Here is a 6,345-nt window from a genome sequence, read left to right as displayed (position 1 = left end):
CAGAAACAGCTGGTGCCAGCGGCTCCGAGAGGAAGAGGAAGTGGCTCCCCGGGCGGCATCCTCTCTGATGGAGAAACCGGGAGCCGGGAACCGCAGCCTGGGCCACCCCCGGCCCTCGCTTGGGGGCGCGGAGGCGGGAGGAAGGCTAGGCGACCCGGTGGCGGCTCGGCAGTATTTGTCCTTTTGTGTGAAGCAGTTTAATGTGAGGAGGGGGGAGGGGGCGTTCTAGATCCTTCGCGGAAGAGGCTGTTCAGCGTTTCTTCCCCGTCCTGCCAGCCTTGCACCACCGATAGCTTCGCTTATGCAAACTTGCCTAATGCAGACGTGCACGAGGTGCAGAGGGAGCGCCGAGGGGAAGGATTCACCTTCGGGACAGGCCCTGGCTGCCCAGGTGTGTGGGTGGGTGGGAAGGTGAAGAAGATGAGGCAGGGCCGCCGGCCCAGCCCCTCATTCCCCCACCTCCTAAGGCTGGTTTTGACAGCTGCAGAGTGTTCCAGCGTCCAGGCCATGACCACAATACAATATTGGGCGGAGGAGGCGACCCGCTAATGTTCTAGTCTCGATTTTACATCCTTTCTGCCTGCTGACCTGGTCTGGATTTGGCTGTAGGATTATGGTAGTTTAGTAAAACGAGTTTGAAGTGTTTGGTAAAACTCTCCTTGAAACCATCTGGACTTCTCTTGCTTTTCAGAGTGAGCCTCTTTTGACAGAGATAGGTTAGGTAGGTAGGTAGGTAGGTAGGTAGATATCGCATACCTTTGCGGCTTTGTGCTCTTGAATTACTTTTAGTTCTAGAAACGTTTGTTCATCTTCTTTTAGGGTTTTTAAAAATCATGCTCTAGTTGTACTTATGACCCATTTTTCCAATCTTAATATTGTTCATTTTTATTGTTCTGCTCTTATCAGTCTTACCAGGTATTTTTTAAAGAACCAGTTTTGTGATTTTCCTATCTATATATTTTTTTATTTTCTATTTTACGGATTCTATCAATTCTTTTCTTTTTCTCCTTCTTTTGTTACTCTGTTATTTTCTTCCTTAGTTACATGACTTGAAGGCTTAGCTTTATTGCTTTCAATTTTCTTCTTTTAAGAATAATTATTCTTAAGGCTATATGCATTTCTTTCTGGGTACTACTTTTCTGTGTCTCTCAGTTTTATCATGTAGTACTTCCATGTCTTTAGTTTTTTGGTTTTTTTTTCTTTTAGAGTGAGAAGAAGGGAGAGGGAGAGGGAGAGAAACATAGATCAGTTGCCTCCCAACTAGCCTGAGGAGGGATCAAACCCACAACCTAGGTATGCGCCCTGACCGGGAATTGAACCTGAAGTCCTGGTGTACAACACTCCAACCAACTGAGCCACCCAGCCGGGGCATTACTCCTACATTTTTAACATCCACATAACTATACACTGTTTCAATGTTTACAGTAATCTAACATATCTGTTCTCTTTTCAAACTCATAAGAACTTACACAAGACTCCAGGAGTGCTTTACCTGAGAAAACTTAGGGGGGCATGAAAATGCCGTTCTGGAAAACTTGGATAGGTGGCTCAAGAAGTGATTGTTGTAGTGTGAAAACACTGGTAGAAGCGATTTGTGTGAAGTGTTTTAATAAAAAACATATATTGTTAAGAAAAATTATCGGGCACTTGGAAGAGGCCTGTATGTCCTTCAATGCAGTAAGGAAGCCGGGGTTATTTAATTCTGTAGGGAATTTCCCTGTGTTTGACTTTGCTATTTGCTATGAGTTAGAGCCCAGGTACTGTGCAGTTATGTGTAAATTTGTAGATTTTTGTTCGGTAGAGATATAAATGATTATACTCAATAGAAAAGATCATCTATTATTTCATTACACCGTAAAACATTAACTCGTTTTGTATCTGATCTAGCAATCTTATTTTAACATTCTGGGGTTTTGTTTTTTTGTTTTTCCTTGAAATAACCAGTTCCTCAAATGCTCTTAGAATCAGCTTTACCATCCTACTAATTCTTTCATTAATTAAAATAAAATCTCTGAAATGGGTTCATTCTACATTGGTAAGAGGCACATTTTTAACTTTTGAAATGTTTTCTTTGACATCGTGATGTGTAGGAGTGAAAAAAATTATAAGTTAATATAGGACCTACAGATAAATTAATAAATTAAGTAAAAATTGGATTATTTCATCTTACCCTAAAAGTGTACATATTTTAAGTGGGCCCGAGTATAAAGGAGTTGGTTATTGCGAGAGCAGGAAGTACAACCCGGATGGTGTCGGGATGAGGTCTGATGGTTGCTAGAGGCTAGGTGTGCAGTGCTGAGGAGTTTGAACTTTTCCTACAGGAGATGGGAACCACTGATGTGCCATAAGCTGGAGGAGTGTGATTTTTAAAGATGATTTGACCGCAGTGGGAAATACATACAGCACCAGGTGCAACCCTGTTGTAATGGCCCAGGCAGGCCTCAGACCCAGTGAGGGCGTGAGCGCTTATACCAGAACAGTGATACCGGGGATGGAGAAATAAAGTCAAATTTAAGGTAAAAATTGATAGTGATTGCATTTTGCAGGGGCAAAGGAGTAATGAAGAATGACTCCTAGGTTTCTGGCTTCAATGACTGGGAAAATGGAAGTACTCTTAACTGAGACAGGGAACATAGAAAGTGGGATAAGTTGGTGGTGATAGGTTGGAGGGCCTATGACTGGAATAATGGGACAGAGGTATTCCTCTTTTATTTTTTTTTCGGTTTTTTTTTTTTTGAGGAGTTGCTTTATTTTTATTTTTTAAATATATTTTTATTGATTTCAGAGAGGAAGGGAGAGGGAGAGAGAGATAGAAACATCAATGATGAGGGAGAATCACCTATCGGCTGCCTCCTGCACGCCCCCTACTGCGGATCCAGCCCACAACCCGGGCATGTGCCCTTGACTGGAATAGAACCCGGGACCCTTCAGTCTGCAGTCCGATCCTCTATCCACTGAGACAAACCGGCAGGGCGAAGTGTTGCTTTTTTAAATGGTCACTACCCCTTTAAGATCCTGCCCTTCCCTCTTAACCCACCCAGGCCCAGCTGGATTTCCGTGCCCCAATTTACTGTCATTGCCAGAGCTTCTGAGCATGCGCTGAAGGCAGAGCTGGACTAACCAATGCTCTCCTGAGGCTCAAGGTATTGCCGCCATCTTAGTTTCTCCGATAGTAGCTTTTTTCAAGAGCTCCATTTTGAGAGCACATTTTCCCCATCTAAGCATTCTTTCCTCATTTTTTCTCTGAAGTCTTTTCTACCATAATTTTACAGTACCTGTCTCTTTTATAACTCAAGAGTAATGAATATCTGGGGTTTTTTAATTGTAAAAAAAATTATAACATAATGTTTAGAATAGGGTATCTACCCAATACACAGTTTGGGGGCTATGAGAGGAAACAAGGTTAGCTTAACTTGGTGAACTACATAAAGCTTTGAAGCAATTATACTCAGTCATTATAGTTTTATCGTAAAACCTGCACACCTAACCACTGTGCCCTGTCTTTTGCTTCACAGCTAATGTGGTGTCCCAGAAGTCTACTGAAACTTGCTGTGCGAGATAATAGACTTCATGTATGTTAAGCATTGTATCAGATCCTTTGGGAATCAGTGTTGTACACCAGCCTAAATGTACTGGAGTTACTGTCTTTTTAAGAAATCTGAAGAATGTTGTTCCTTCTGCAGGAACCTTCATGCTGAGATGACCCTAGATTGTTAGTATGTCACAGTAAGATGCCTTAATGAAGGTAGTCAGAGTGCAGATAACTGGCAACCTTAAATTGATATAAACACAGCAAATAGAAGGGAATAATCAGATCACAAGGAAGTCAGATTCTGTGGGTGGATTTCTGGGAGGAAGGAGCAAGAAGACAAAGGGTGAAGAAGCAAAAAGAAAATGGACTTAGCAATGAGATGGACATATCTCCACCATCTTGCTGCTCAAACTAACAACAATCATTCAAAAGCCATCCCTAAGTTGGTGAAATATATATATTAAAACAGATCGAAGTTTAATGTGGAGAAATAGGCCATTTCTATGTCTCAAACCTTAGCAATAAAACAAAAGAGTAGGAACAGAGGTAGGTCTAAAATTCAGGAGTTACAGTAGAGAGATATGAAATATGGGGGAAATTATGTTTGAGTTTAGATACTAGAGTGTTTTGTTTGCTAAGAGTCCAAATTTACATGTTTTTTCAAGAGGCACTGAGCTTAGATAATAGGACATTCATTTAATTCAACAAATTCATTCCTGAGTGCCCAACTTTAATGAAAATGTCAGTGTTGTTGTTGTTGCTGTTATTGCTGGTGTTTCTTACATGGGAGAGTTGTACAACTATGTATGTAATACAGGCCAAAATGGTGAATTTACTATACTCAGGGATCAATACATTGAGGCTGTGATTTGATGAAAATGTGCCCTATAGAAGGAGAAATGCCTCAACGCTCCCTATAATTAAGATCTGGATGCTTCTGGTGTTATGCCCAGATATCAAGATCCCCAATAGACCAACAGGGAGCCAGCCGAGTACGATGCAAAAGCAGAGAATCTTTATTATTATTACAGACCCGGGTCTGGCTCCCAGCCTCTAAGGATGCAACAGCGAGATGAAAGTGCCAGCCCTGGGGGAATAAGGGGTTTTAATAGAGGGGTTGAGTGAGGGGAGGAGAGATGACTGTGGGCCCTGCCGATTGGCCAGGTGCAAGTCGGGTCTTGTTACACAGGATGTGGTCATATCTATGGTGCGCACGTCCCTTGTCATTGGTTAGTTTAAAGAAATCCTGGGCGTCGCTAGCAGAGGATTGGGCTTCCAGGAAGAAGCCTTGCCGAGCACATGGCCAAGGTAAGATGAAGGATACAGGGCAATATGGAGGGCATAGCCCTCGCCCTTTCATTGGAACACTCTGAACCTCTTTAGTTGGTTAAAGTATTGCACAAAGAGGATGGTAACCTGCGTATCAAGAGTCGTAGCTCCAAATGGACTGTATAAATTCAAACCAGCAATCCACATTGTTTTCAGAAAATAGGAAGCCAAAGTCGATTTCAGAGAATCAAGTCTGCTACACTTGACCTACTCTGTCTCAGAAAGAGGGGTGGCCAATCCTTAAATCGTTCTGAAACTCCTAAGTATTACAATTCATTCAACAAAGGCTTGCTGAGCAGTTAGCTCTACTGGGCATTGTTTTACAACATTAAACTGGCAAGGCCTCTCCCAGTCCCTGGCGGTACATTCCAGAGAAGACTTTCTTGGCCACAAGACTGGATGGGATGGGTGGGGCGAGAGCCAGGAGGAGGAGGAGGAGGAGGAGGAGGAGTTGTTGACTATGGAAATTACATGCTTGCTGCTCTGTTATCTGATCATGAAATCAACCCCAAGTCAACACATAACAGCCTGAACCAAGTGGATTAGATTATAAAGGAGTCTTTATCATCCATTAAGTCTTCGAAGGGCTCTTGTCCCTGTGTTTATCGGCTGTAAGAAGAATGTAGCCAAATCTTGTCTCCCAATAGTGAAGGCCACTAAGTAGAAAGTTACATGAATGCACAAATTCACAGAGAATTGGCATGATTTTCAGACCCAAATGAATCCCTAAGGTGCTGGCATACAGCTATTTGAGCCAAAGGATCGTATTACATTTTAAACCATATAAACTCATCTTCTTCTTCAGTCTTCATTTGCATGAGGAAAGTGTCTTATTCTCAGCCAAATTAGCAAATCAAATCCTCCTGTCAATTTTCTGTTCCAGCACAAGATTGCAAATATTCTGTTTCATTTTTCTCTCCCACCAGGCTGAGATCCTTCCTTTAACCTTTGTTAGTCACAGGACCTCCTGCCAATCTAAGGAAAGCTAATGGTTTATCTCAGGAAAATGAGATGCTGGAGAGGGTGCCCTCATACCCACAGACACTGTTAATGTCATTTTTTAAAAATCGCTGAGTCCAGCTCCCACATTATAAAAGTGATAGATTAAGGCTACAGGAGGTTAGATAATATATTTACTGAAAGTCACACCGTTGGCAGAGCAACACATAAAACCAAGTTCTCAGAAGTGTGTGGGCTTTTTGTTTGGTTGGTCTTACAATCTGAAACCACTCTCAGGTATAGGCCCTGCCTCTGAACCTTTTTTTATCCGGAAATACTAATATAAAACAACAGTATCTTTGTAATATATTTGTGCTCTGATTCCTTTGTAAACAGAGTAAATAGGTCAGTTTTAGGGTGGGGCTGTCGCTGAAGAGGCACTTCCTGTCTCCCAAGCCAGGACGCTAGTTGGGATATGTAATAACTCGGCAACGTGGCTACAGACCCATGAAGAGAGAGTTCTCATCTGTTGTGTGTGAGGCCAA

General features: G+C 42.3%; 1 long non-coding RNA gene across 2 annotated transcripts; it reads left to right on the top strand.

Annotated features, from left to right (window-relative positions):
- The first annotated feature begins 25 nt into the window (after positions 1-25).
- LOC107182968 lies at positions 26-4,002 on the top strand. Of its 2 annotated transcripts, XR_001513741.1 has the most exons (3): positions 2,128-2,516; positions 3,042-3,143; positions 3,516-4,002. It is a non-coding gene; the product is annotated as an uncharacterized LOC107182968 (long non-coding RNA). The 2 variants fall into 2 exon arrangements; XR_001513742.1 differs by lacking the exons at positions 2,128-2,516; positions 3,042-3,143 and adding an exon at positions 26-391.
- Positions 4,003-6,345: the final 2,343 nt, after the last annotated feature.

The sequence above is a fragment of the Myotis davidii genome, unplaced genomic scaffold (assembly GCF_000327345.1).
Source record: "Myotis davidii unplaced genomic scaffold, ASM32734v1 scaffold217, whole genome shotgun sequence".
NCBI lineage: Eukaryota > Metazoa > Chordata > Mammalia > Chiroptera > Vespertilionidae > Myotis > Myotis davidii.
This window is presented reverse-complemented; position numbering and strand designations above follow the sequence as displayed.